Below are 14,064 nucleotides of genomic sequence, written 5' to 3'. Positions count from 1 at the left end.
TCCTCACCAACATGTGTGTCCTTTTCTCTGTGTGAATGATGTGTGCCAGCCTGTAGTGCCAATGATGCATCCCTTTGCACCGTTGGCCCTTCAGGAGAGCCAATGTATGCAATAACATCATTGTCATGCCACCATTACTCATGAGCGTCTCCACGGATGCAGTGACATGGACATTGGCTCAGTCAGCTTCTGCCTCGAATGGTTTACACAGGGATGCACAGCAGGTGAGCGAGGGTGATGTGTGGCTTGCAGAGCTCATGTCGGTTCCCATGGCGCAGAGAGCCTTTGTCTGATAAGCCACTTACATACATCCCTACCTCACCGCTAGCCCTGCATGCAGAGCCTGGGTGCCATCAGCCCTCCCATGCGTCTTTCATGTTGTGGGTCCTCAGCGTCCTCATAGTCCGAGGAGAAATCCTGTTGACGTCTCTGCTCATCATGCCAGGCCTGGCCCCTATTGGGTGCGTAGTTGTGAAGAGCAGCAAAGAAAGCAGCTGGCCTTTTCGGCCCGTAGTGCAGGGCATCACCCTATCCATCCAGGCATTGGAGGCACTCTTTCAGCATACCAATCTCCTGCTCAATGGTGGCTCATGTAGCTCAGTGGCTGGCGATGTATCCTCTGCAGCAGTGGTGGAGTCTCTCACCGGTGTCGGGAGCCATGTCTGCAAAGGATAGCCCTTTTCTCCAAAATGCCACCCCTCCATCTGAGCTGGTTCAGTGAACAGCGGTGGCAGCCAGGACTGGTGCAAGACCCAGGTGTCATGGCAGTTGCCTGAGAAGCGGTCACACATTTGCTGCAAGCATCTGCGGTGTTCACATACCAGCTTCACCTAGATTGAGAGGGCTGCTTTAATGGTGACATCTGCAGGTGGTAACCTGGCAGTAGGCCTGATGGCCACATGTGTGCAGTCTATGAAAATTACAACCTTTGGTTCTCCAGCAATGATGCCAGAACCAATGGCCCTCTGGGCCTGGCTATGAGAGTCCATCCTGAAGCGGACATACTCACTGGCCCTCCGGTGCAGGGCATTGGTAACCTTCCCGATGCAGCGGTGCACTGCTGACTGTGTGACCCCACAAAGGTCTCTGGCGGTCCCTAAAAGGCTGCAGAGGCATCAGGCTTGAGAACCGCTACCACTATGAGGAATAAAGGCATGGGATGTCCACTGGAGCCCATGGGCTGCAGGTTATCCTTGAGCAGGGCACTGAGACGTGTCACCACCCTCTCTAAATGCGCAATCACCTCTGACACTGGTGTTCTGACATCTGATGGCATGTCATGTGGGGCATGTAGATGCACGGCAAATGTAATGGCGACCTCCCCTCGGGAGCTGCTGCTCATGACCGGGGCCCTCTATGTGGACCGCACCTGTCTGTTGATTTTGCCTCTGGTGCATACGGATCCTCACATGCAGAGGATCACACAATGTAGGATGAGCCATACCTATTTTCACGTGATAAAAAAAGTTGAACCCTGCATGTATTCGAAGGTTCCCAACAGGACATGGATTAGTGTTGATGGGTACATCAGCTGTTTTCCTGGATCAACTATGTGGCGTGCCTTGGCATTGCCCATCTTGGCCAACACTCAGAGTGGCACAACATGATCACATCAAGATCCTACCAGCTGAATCGATTGCCCCCACCTTCCATAACATCTTAATGCTCATGTCCTTTCTGGCACCCTCCCCACACACGGTGCCTAGTGTGCCATTGCCCCTCACAAACACAGAGCGTACACTGTTAACGGAGGGATGGTACACAGTACCTCCTTTCATGCCAGCACAGCTTTCCCTCCAGTAATCCCAGACACCCTCCCTTTAAGAATGCAGAGTGAGACCCCTGTGTATCCCCCTCCCTCCTCCCTTCCAAAATGCAGAGTGAGACCCCTGTGTATCCCCCTCCCTCATTCCTTCTGTAATGCAGAGTGAGACCCCTGAATAACAGAACTTACTTTTGCTGGCGACAACTTCTGCCTCCGAGGACCCGCGGTTTTTCAAATCGTGTACCGGCCGGCACGTGACGGCCGCCTGTTTATCGAAAAATCTGGAAGTGTCAGTGGAGAGGCAGTGGGCTGCATTGCATAATCAGCATAATTACATATGCTAATTGTGGTGCGGTCGGGGGTGGGGGGCGCCGCACCGAGGTCCCGCCGCCGCCGGTAATGTGCAGTGGGCCCTTCTCGACATCATGGGCTGTGGCAGGCCTCTCCCCGCAGCATTTTACGGGCCTCCGCGCCGCGACCTGCGGCATCGAAGGGCCGGTAAAATTCAGCCCATTGGGGGCAAATTTGACTTTGGGCAGTAATGTAAAAATGTGCATCCAACACATAATGTACCCACAGCCTTGACTTTAGGCACTGCTGTTTCAATGTAATTGGTCTGCAGCTCATACTGGCACTCTTCCTGGGGCTAGCGTTGGCTTGGAAGTATTCACAGTTCAAGAAGACAGGAGAAATTTCCTGGCCGTACTGCATGGCAGCAATGAGGAAGGTAGCTGCGAAGAAAGATTAATCTGTCCAAAGTTTCTACCATTAGAGTTTTTAAAGTTAGAAAAGGAGATTGTGGCTGTGTGTGTGAAACTTCCGTTAACAGTTTCGATTTCTTTGTGTTTTTTCTTTTAATTTCGGAGGCTTATACTTCTCCGTTTAGAATAACCAGTTCCATGATTCGAATGAGTGGTTAGAACATAATAAGCAGGGACCCGAACATGTACCCTGGAAGACGGAGAAATAGTAAGCAGATACTTTAAATCAATCATTTGGGGGCATGCTGCAGTTAAAGTTGGGAGGAACGCAAGAAAACAACGGAGAAATAAAATTGGAAAGAAAACAATTCTTCTTAACAAATAACAATAACTTTCAGGAAAACAGAAGGAGATGTTGCAGCAATTACGTCCAAAATTGATATGAGATAAAAGCAACATGGTGTTTGTGGACAGACATTTTTGAGACGCGTGGCGCTGGTGAAAACAGAGCAGCTGATTATTAAGAAAATGTAAGTTGGTTAATATTGAGAACCGTATTCGCATGTGTGTTTGTACTAAATTAATAATGTTGATCGATGAGAGTAACTTTACCAAACAAATACTATTGATATTTTCAGCTTTAGCGATGGTTGACTGAAAGAGCAAGGCTAAATAGTCAGGAGTGAAATGCTGTCCTGTTACGGTTATGTGTATTTTAAACTCTTTTTAAAGATATTTGCTGTTTGAAAAGTTTAAAAAAGAGAACCGATAGTTGCAGCTTGATAACAGAATGTTTCCTGCTCTGGCTGCTTATTTGCTTTCATGTTGGTGTAGGAATACGTTGCGAAAACTTGTCAGCAAACTCCGATGAGGTGACTGTCCCCGGGTTTGCTTAGTGCAAATTTTAGTGCGATTTATAAACAGAACGAATCGACCAAGCTCACCCTTTGTGTAGAACAGTGACATCTAAACCTATAAAATTCTAACAGGACTTGACAGGGTAGATGCAGGAAAGATGTTCCCGATGGTGGGGGAATCCGGAACCAGATGTCATAGTCTAAGGATACGGGATAAACCTTTCAGGACTGAGATGAGGAGAAATTTCTTCACCCAGAGAGTAGTGAACCTGTGGAATTTGCTACCACAGAAAATAGTTGAGGCCAAAACATTGCATGTTTTCAAGAAGGAGTTAGATATAGCTCTTGGGGCAAAAGGGATCAAAGGATATGGGGCCGAAAGCCAGAACAGGTTACTGAGTTGGACATCAGCCATGATCATAATGAATGGCGGAGCAGGCTGGAAGGGCCAAATGGCCTACTCCTGCTCCTATTTTCTATGTTTCAATGTTTCTAAACTATCCCTCTGTTTAAGCTTGGCCCTGTGTTCCCAATTCGAAGTTGTGTCAATCTTCATTATATTATTGGAGTTCAAATTTAGTTATTCCCTTAGCTTCTCGACTATTGTACGGTATGTTCTTGAACGTTTTCTTCTCCAGCAAGCTATGCCTAATAAGTAACTCAGTATTGACTGGAAAGCACCAGTAGCTGAAGTGCAAAAGCAGGCATGCAGATGAGCAGAGATCATGATATTCAAACTCCTGCAAATGTTAGTAAAAGGTAGGAAACAAAGTATTTGGTTAGAAACCAAGCAGATAGGCAGTTAAAAGGGAGCGAGGGACTTACCCATTCCTTTCCTGGCCCAATCTGGCCAACTTTAATCTTAAATTTCAGGCAGCAAAGATTGCTGTCCCAAGCTGGCAGATTCATCTTTAAATAGGCAGATCAAACTCAATTACTTCATTGGGGCCTGATCAGCCATTTTAACCTGAGGCCTAAGTGGGGAGCAGTGATGAACTCCCCTGCCCCAGGCTTCCTCCCTACTCCCTCAAATGGTTTCTCCTCACTGGATGAGCAGAAATTTGCTCCAATTATAATGGGAATACTGAAGCCATTGCCTTTGGTCCCAACGACAAGCTCCATTCTCTAGCCTCCTCTCCCGGGTAACTATCTGATGCTGAACCAGACTGTTGACAACCTTGGTGTTGCATTTGATCTTAAGATAAGCTTCCAATCACATATTGGCGCCATCACCAAGACCACCTATTTCCACCTCCGTAACATCACCCGACTCCGCCCTTACCTCAACTCATCTGCTGCTGAAACCCTCATCTATGCCTTTGTTACCTTTAAACTTGACTATTCCAATGCACTCCTGGCTGGTCTCCCATGTTCTACCCTCCATAAACTTGAGGTCATCTAAAACTCTGCTGGCTGTGTCCTAACTTGCAGCAAGTACCGTTCACCCATCACCCCTGTGTCTGCTGACTCACATTGGCTTCCAGTTAAATAAAATTCTCATCCTTGTTTTCAATTCCCTCCACAGCCTCGCCCCTCCCTGTCTCCTTCTATCCCACAAACCTCCAAAATATCTCCGGTCCTCTAATTCTGGCCTCTTGAGCATCCCTGATTTTAATTTCTCCACCATTAATGGTCAGGTCTTCAGGTGCCTAGGCTCTGAGCTGTGGAATTTCCTCACTCAACCTTTCCGCCTCTCTACCTCTCTTTCCTTCTTTAAGACACTCTTAAAATTTACTGCTTTGACCAAGCTTTTGGCTGTTTGCTCCAATATGTCCTTATGTGGCTTGGTATCAAAGTTTGCTTTGTAATCCTCCAGTTTTATTATGTCAAAGGTGCTATAAAGGTGTAGGTTGTTGTTACCTTCTGCCAGAGACCAAAGCCCTGGCTTTCTGGTGGCGGCTTCCAGTTGTGTGATCTTAATGACTGCGCAGCCACTTCCAGCCCATTTTGGTAGAGAGATCACTAAACAGCATGCCAAGAAGCCCTGGCTGTTGCAATCAACCAAGCCTGCCTGCTTCCACTCCCTGATAGGCAATCGGCTCGCAATGCCACAGAACCATAGAAAAATTACAGCGCAGAAGGAGGCCATTCAGCCCATCATGTCTGTGCTGGCTGAAAACTAGCTGCCCAATCTAATTCCACCTTCCAGCACCTGGTCCATAGCCTTGCAGGTTACAGCACTTCAGGTGCATGTCAAGGTACCTTTTAAAAGAATTGAGGGTTTCTGCCTCCACCACCGTTCCTGGCAGTGAATTCCAGACACTCACCACCCTCTTGCTGAAAAGGCTTTTACTCATGTCCCCTCTAATCCTTCTGCTGATCACCTTAAATCTGTGTCCCCTGGTAATTGACCTCTCTGATAAGGGAAACAGGTCCTTCCTGTCGACTCTATCTAGGCCTCTCATAATTTTGTACACCTCAATTAAGTTACCCCTCAGCCTCCTCTGTTCTAAGGAAAACAACCCTAGCCAATCCAATCTTTCTTCATAGCTGCAACTTCCAAGCCTTGGCAACATTCTTGTAAATCTCTTCTGCATTCTCTCCAGAGCAACTATGCCCTTCCTGTAATGTGGCGACCAGAACTGTACGCAATACTCCAACTGTGGCTGAACCAGCATTTTATACAGTTCTAGCATTACATCCCTGCTTTTGTATTCTATATCTCGGCCAATAAAGGAAAGCATTCCATATGCCTTCTTCACCACTTTTTCTACCTGTCCTGCCACCTTCAGGGACCTGTGGATAAGCACTTCAAAGTCTCTCACTTCTTCTACCCTTCTCAATATCCTCCCGTTTATTGTGTATTCCTTCATTTTATTTACCCTCCCCAAGTAAAGCCTGGCTCGAGTATAAAATTAAAACATAACCTGGGCCCAACCTGATAACAGCCAACCCAAACCCGACCCGGGCTCAAGTCCTTTAATTTCTTTTCATGCCCAACCTGAAAATATCAAACATTTTATTGGAACCGAAAAAAATTGTAGATTGAAAATAAAACAATACCACCAGCTAATGGGAATGGCAAATAGTAGTGCAATTGGGAATTTACATCAGTAGTACTGTGTCAGAGTGTTCCCAAACTCTGCGAGGGTGCCTAAAGTAGACCAGATAAGTCAACAAGTGTGACTGTTGCATTAGCAGACAGTTCAGGAACCCAGACATGGTGCTGTCAGAGAGCATAACCAACTTATGTCTGTTTTAGATCCTCTGCTACTTACTTCTTCGTCTACAATATTGAAGAAGGAGGTACTTGTAGCATTTGTTGCATTCAGGTCCCTGTACAATTTGAGTGAATATAGAGGGAAATTTCCAGCTTACAAACTTATGGAAATGATGCGGGAAGATTAGCTGTCCCATCAAGATGGCCCCACACCAAGATAGCTGGACCATCATGGCTAAACACTTCTTCCCTCTCCCTAACGCGCATATAACTCTACTAGGAGTGGCAAGAAAACATAAAAACCCTGGGCCAATGTGGGGGGAAAAACTCAGTAAATTTCCTCTCCAATGTCCTGCTGCCCTGACAGTCAAAAACCTGTCCAGGAGATTACATGGACCACGTGTTACCTATAAAGAAACTTGCCTTCTATATGACGCAGTCTTTCTCACAGTCAGGAACTGATTGAGCTCCCTCTTGAAGCCGTTGAGAAAGTCAGCACCCACCTCACCAGCTGACAATGTATTCTAGAGGCGCTACATTCTCTGGGAAACGAACCACCTGTCTATTCCTATGCGTATGTGGTTTGATATACTTTTTTTTAGTTAAGCTCATAGATGGGTTTCTCTCTGCAACGTTACTTGTCTGCTACTGTGAACCAATCAGTTAGCAAGTAATGAGGCAAAGGCTTGCTTTTGAAAATCAAGCAACATTAATTCTACAGCCATTATAGCTTGTTTGAAATTATCTACATTTGATGGGAAAATGTTGCATTAATAATGCTACACTGTTTATTGTGTTGAAAATGGTATTGACATGAACCGAAGTTTCTAGAGATAGCCAACTCTCTATTCACTCCCATGGAACAGAACACCAGCCCTTTGGAATCAGAGGAATACTTCATTCAAGAACACAAGCTAATATAGACTGTAACAGCAGATTAATATGCCAGGGTGTTTTAATTAATTACTGTGGAAGATTTAGAATTTATACTTGGATGGCCAGTGGTGATTATTCAACACCGACCCCCTCCACCCCATATATACGAAAAAAACAGTGTGCACAACGTCTAGACTACATACAATAAATATTGGTTCTATACATTTTCATTTTTAATATTTGCATTTGAAACACTGGGTTATCAAAACTAAGATAACTTGAGTATAAGTTAGTCTCTTACCCATTCAGTAATGAGAATTAAGTAAATTGGATCCTGTGTTTTGGCTTATCTCATAATTCCTAGTGGATTTTGTCCGCAAGATTGATTGATGTGATCAATGGCACTCGTTTTCAAACATAATGTGGGAGCTTTCCAGATGTACATCACACAACAGCTACAACATGACTTTCTACATGAACAATCCCATCATGGAATTCGTGGTAGACAAATTATTTTGTCCTCTTTCAATAACCGGGTAGATCTAATTCTTGAAAATGTTTGTTTTTTTAAAGTTAAGATAAATCATCAACATTCTTACAACCAGGGTGGTGTGGGCAGGGCACTACAGTTATTTTTCCAAATCTGTACTTGCAATGTTAGAACAAACAAGTTCATAAATTATATTTTAATCATGTGTTATGTATAAAATGAGACATTAGTATTCCTTTAGAGGCTAGTTTTAACTCACATGACTGTTACTCAAATTATCCAGTAAATTTCATACCATTTTGGCAGCCACTATAACTGAAATATGAATGGACCTTATAATCTACTCCTGGGTTTCCGTTGGGCAGAGAAGGCAGCCTCTAAATTGTGTTACTGAATTTTATACTCTAAAATCATTTTAAATACAATTGCCTTAGAAATGTAATTCACAAAAATTTCCAGACTTAAAAGCAGTCTGGAAAAATAAAACGTGTTCCCACATTTTAAATTTTTTTTTAATCATAACAGTGAAAAGTTTGGTTGAAAAATGTCACACTTAAGTTTTAATACATAATATGTATTTATATTGATGTTTTCACATAAGCGGACATGACAAGTGGCACCAAGACTGCCAAATCTAAACAGTACAGTCCAGCCCGACCCAACCCGACCCCAGCCCGAATGTTGGACACAGAATGTAGACCCGACCTGACCCGAACCCAACACATATAGCTGGGCTTGGTCGGGTTCGGGTTGGGTAGCCAGGCTTTATCCCTAAGTGCATTACCTCACGCTTCTCCGGATTGAATTCCATTTGCCACTTTTCCGCCTACTCAACCAAACCATTGATATCATTCGGGAGTCTACAGCCATCCTCGTCACTATCAGCTACATGACCAATTTTTGTGTCATCACAAATTTCCCAATCATGTCTCCCACATTTAAGTCGAAATCATTAATATATACCACAACCAGCAAGGGACCCAACATTGAGCCCTGTGGAACGCCACTGGAAACAGCTTTCCATTCACAAAAACATCCGTCAACTACTACCCTTTGCTTCCTGTCACTGAGCCAATTTTAGATCCAACCTGCCACATTCCCCTGTATCCCATGGGCTTTCATTTTACTGACCAGTCTGCTATGCGGGACCTTGTCAAATGCTTTACTAAAATCCATATAGACCACATCCACCGCACTATGTAAGTGGTTTTCTCCGGCATACCGAAAACACACCTCTTGCTACAAGTGCTGGACAATAGGGATTATATGGACAGATCAGACTAGGACCCACATTTTCGGGCTGAACCGTATTGTGTTTAATAAGATTAACAATAACACTCATAAACAGTACAAAACAGTACAACCCTGGCTTGTCCTACAAGCCCTACCGTGCTAAATTACCACAGCCTAATAAAAGAACCCTCCCCTAAAATAAACTAACACAGGACCGCCAGCACTAAAACCCTCTTATGTTTGGTTGGGACTTACAATCACCCCCTCACACAGCTATGTGTCTTGTGGATGTGTGGGCGCAGGCAATATACTCACCCCGATTGTCCATTGTCTTGCTTGTAGCCTCTTCCTGTATATCTCACTCCTGGTTCCATACCACTGACGCAATATCCAAGTTCCAGTTTGAGTCGAGGTCTGTTGATGAGGGATGAAGAGCAGTGCACAGCTTCTGGAGGTGTTCTGTTGAATCAAGCTGAGCCCCACTCGGGAGACTCGCTGTAGACTCGCAAGAAGAGCGAAGAGCCAGCACTGGCTCCATATATATCCAAAAGCCATCACCTTTTCTCCAGCCAATACTGATCGATGTATTGACTCAGGTGATCTGTCTGAACCCTCCCACTGTGGCCTGGAGTGAGTCATAACCTTTGAAATCTTTGTGAAAAATGATATTTTGTTTTCCCGCTCCCAGGCCTGGCACCTAGAGAGACAAAGTGCTGATTACTGGATGTCTGTCGTTTCCTGAGTTGACAGCCCCCATTAGCAGTTAATGGGTTTCAATCTCAAACTGATCTTGCTTAACTGGCTTATTTCCTGGAAGACAATGACCCAGCCATCTCCTGCCTTCCACCAGATTCGGGTGGGACTGAGTCGTGCCTGTGCTTTATTGAGTTACCTCTCAGGGTATTGTTCCAAGTTATCATGTTAGATGGTGATGATGTCAATCGGCCTAGGTTCCCTTCCACCCAGCCTGTCAGTGTGAAATCTCTGTTTGCATATGAATGCACGTTAGTCAGGTTAGCCTGGCTTGAAACTCCTGCCAGTCAATCCTATTCCCTAAGCCACTTCCATAAACTTGCCAAGCAGTACAGTTCTTATTGGATTTTGGATTTAAAATATGATTCATAAAAATGGCCAGAAAGCTGGTGCGACAACTACCCTCATCAATCCTCCTTGTTACTTCCTCAAATATTTCAATTAAATTAGTAAGACATAACCTTCCCTTAACAAATCCATGCTGACTATCCCTGATTAATCCGTGTCTTTCTAAGTGGCACTTAATCCTGTTCCTCAGAATTGATTCTAATAATTGACCCAACACCGAGGTCAGACTGACCAGCCTATAATTATTTGGCCTATCCCTCGCACCCTTTTTAAACAATGGTATAACATCCGCAGCCCTCCAATCCTCTGGCACCTCGCCTATATCCAGTGAGGATTTGAAGATTATCCTCAGCGCATCCACTATTTCCTCCCTGGCTTCCTTTAATATGGTCCCAACTAAAACCAAGTCCTATCTGTTCATAATATAGAGGCTTCAAAGCTTATGATCTGCCACATTTCTAACAAAGATATACAGAACTTCTTCACTATTTATTTAAATCATTTTATTTTAAATTGCAGCAGCACACTACATTCCTTGGTGAAATGTGAAGTTCAATATTATTGTTGATAATTATTGTTTTTCTCTGAGGCCCCAAAATTTTAGAAGTGCAGCAAGTGGCACTCTTGTCCAACTTCAGCCAACACCGTAGACCCTGTCATAAACTGTGGAGACAGAGTCATTTTCATAGTTGGGCTGGGAAGCCTGAATGAAGGAGGAAGAGGCTCTTAACAAGTTGAAAGAGAACCTTTTAATTATGTATTTTATGGCCACGTCAGGAAAATTTTAGCCATTATTAGGTAATCAATCCTTCTAGGATCAATTCTCTCCTACCCTTAGCTGCATGCAGCCTTCTTAAGGTTCTGTAGGGAACCTGCCTGCAATAAACAGACTTGAGTTCCCCAAGGCCTATTAGAAGGCATTTTGACTGCAAATCCCAAGGCCACCTAGGAAGATCCCTTACAGACTCACAGGACAGTTGAGAAAGTGGCAGAAACCTCACTAGTGTTTAAATGGGACAGAAGCCAATACATTTTGGACACAGCATTGACCACATCGTCAGTCACTTGCTATCATACTCCTGGGGAAGACTTTGACTTTGGACGATAGTGTAGAACTGATGATAGCCAATCAGCTGCCTGTTTTACATCTTTCCTGATATTTATTTCTACCCACTTCAAAAAAAAGAAATATCAGGACAGATGGAAAAAGGACTGTTGATTCACTATCACCCATTTTACATCATCACACAAGTTAAGATCCACCCCGCAATGACCTTACTGGGTGGTCGAAGAATGAAACAATCATATGTGACCATTACAGTAACCACCAATAATACAATAATGATTGCACAATGTTCAGCACCATTCGTGACTCCTCAGATACTGAAGTATCTGTGCATAAATGCAGAAAGACCTGGACAATATCCAGGCTTGAGCTGATAAGTGGCAAGTAACATGCGCACCACACAAGTGCCAGGCAATGACCATCTCCAACAAGAGAGAATCTAACCATCTGCCCTTGACATTCAATGACATTACCATCGCTGAATCCCCCACTATCAACATCCTAGGGGCTACCATTGACCAGAAACTGAACTGGAGTAGCCATATAAATACCGTGGCTACAAGAGCAGATCAGAGGCTAGGAATCCTGAGGAATATAAAGACTGTAGAAAGGAACTTAAGCAAGGAGTCAGGAGGGCTAAAAGGGGTCATGAAAAGTCATTGGCAAACAAAATTAAGGATAATCCCAAGGCTTTTTATACATGTATAAAGAGCAAGAGGGTAACTAGGGAAAGGGTTGGCCCGCTCAAGGACAGAGAAGGGAATCTATGTGTGGAGCCAGAGGAAATGGGTGAGGTACTAAATGAGTACTTTGCATCAGTATTCACCAAAGAGAAGGACTTGGTGGATGATGAGCCGAGGGAAGGGAGTGTAGATAGTCTCAGTCATCTCATTATCAAAAAGGAGGAGGTGTTGGGTGTCTTGCAAAGCATTAAGGTAGATAAGTCCCCAGGGCCTGATGGGATCTACCCCAGAATACTAAGGGAGGCAACGGAAGAAATTGCTGGGGCCATGACAGAAATCTTTGCATCCTCATTGGCTACAGGTGAGATCCCAGAGGACTGGAGAATAGCCAATGTTGTTCCTTTGTTTAAGAAGGGTAGCAAGGATAATCCAGGAAATTATAGGCCGGTGAGCCTTACATCAGTGGTAGGGAAATTATTAGAGAGGGTTCTTCGGGACAGGATTTACTCCCATTTGGAAACAAACGAACTTATTATCGAGAGGCAGCATGGTTTTGTGAAGGGGAGGTCGTGTCTCACTAATTTGATTGAGTTTTTTGAGGAAGTGACAAAGATGATTGATGAAGGAAGGGCAGTGGATGTTATCTATATGGACTTCAGTAAAGCCTTTGACCAGGTCCCTCATGGCAGATGGTTCAAAAGGTGAAGTCACACGGGATCAGAGGTGAGCTGGCAAGATGGATACAGAACTGGCTCTGTCATAGGAGACAGAGGATAGCAGTGGAAGGGTGCTTTTCTGAATGGAGGGATGTGACTAGTGGTGTTCCGCAGGGATCAGTGCTGGGACCTTTGCTCTTTGTAGTATATATAAATGATTTGGAGGAAAATGTAGCTGGTCTGATTAGTAAGTTTGCGGACGACACAAAGGTTGGTGGAGTTGCGGATAGTGATGAGGATTGTCAGAGGATACAACAGGATATAGATCGTTTGGAGACTTGGGTGGAGAAATGGCAGATGGAGTTTAATCCGGACAAATGTGAGGTAATGCATTTTGGAAGGTCTAATGCAAGTGGGAAGTATACAGTAAATGGCAGAACCCTTAGGAGTATTAACAGGCAGAGAGATCTCGGCGTACAGGTCCACAGGTCACTGAAAGTGGCAACGCAGGTGGATAAGGTAGTCAAGAAGGCATACGGCATGCTTGCCTTCATCGGTCGGGGCATAGAGTATAAAAATTGGCAAGTCATGCTGCAGCTGTACAGAACTTTAGTTAGGCCACACTTAGAATATTGCGTGCAATTCTGGTCGCCACACTACCAGAAGGACATGGAGGCTTTGGAGAGGGTACAGAAGAGGTTTACCAGGATGTTGCCTGGTCTGGAGGGCATTAGCTATGAGGAGAGGTTGGAAAAACTCGGATTGTTTTCACTGGAACGACGGAGGTGGAGGGGTGACATGATAGAGGTTTACAAAGTTATGGGCGGCATGGACAGAGTGGAAGCTTTTTCCCAGGGTGGAAGAGTCAGTTACTAGGGGACATAGGTTTAAGGTGAGAGGGGCAAAGTTTAGAGGGGATGTGTGAGGCAGTTCTTTACACAGAAGGTGGTGAGTGCCTGGAACCTGCTGCCGGGGGAGGTATTGGAAGCAGGTACGATAGCGACGTTTAAGAGGCATCTTGACAAATACATGAATAGGATGAGAATAGAGGGATACGGTCCCTGGAAGTGCAGAAGGTTTTAGTTTAGGCAGACATCAAGATTGGCGCCGGCTTGGAGGGCTGAATGGCCTGTTCCTGTGCTGTACTGTTCTTTGTTCTTTGAGTGACTCACCTCCTGACTCCCCAAAGCCTGTCCACCATCTACAAGGCACAAGTCAGGAGTGTGATGGAATACTCTCCACTTGCCTGGATGGGTGCAGCTCCAACAACACTCAAGAAGCTCGACCCCATCCAGGACAAAGCAGCCCGCTCGATTGGCACACCATCTACAAACATTCACTCCCTTCACCACCGACGCACAGTGGCAGCAGTGTGTACCATCTACAGGATGTACTGCAGCAAGGCACCAAGGCTCCTTAGACAGCACCTTCCAAACCCGCGACCTCTACCAACTAGAAGAACAAGGCGAGCAAATG

At 44.9% G+C, this 14,064-nt stretch overlaps 1 protein-coding gene across 3 annotated transcripts in view; it reads left to right on the top strand.

The window, feature by feature from the left end:
* The first annotated feature begins 2,102 nt into the window (after nucleotides 1-2,102).
* The window catches only part of LOC137374583 (NXPE family member 3-like), a 45,955-nt gene continuing 33,993 nt past the window's right edge, over nucleotides 2,103-14,064 (top strand). For 2 of the 3 annotated variants that reach the window (XM_068040909.1, XM_068040906.1), the window contains exon 1: nucleotides 2,103-2,996. The gene's annotated coding sequence lies outside the window, so the exon portion shown is untranslated. Of the gene's footprint in view, nucleotides 2,997-7,668; nucleotides 7,861-14,064 lie in introns of those variants that run through there. The other variant, XM_068040907.1, reaches the window with a different exon arrangement.

The sequence above is a fragment of the Heterodontus francisci genome, chromosome 10 (assembly GCF_036365525.1).
Source record: "Heterodontus francisci isolate sHetFra1 chromosome 10, sHetFra1.hap1, whole genome shotgun sequence".
NCBI lineage: Eukaryota > Metazoa > Chordata > Chondrichthyes > Heterodontiformes > Heterodontidae > Heterodontus > Heterodontus francisci.
Note: the sequence above shows the minus strand (reverse complement) of the source record. Positions and strands in the feature narration are given on the sequence as shown.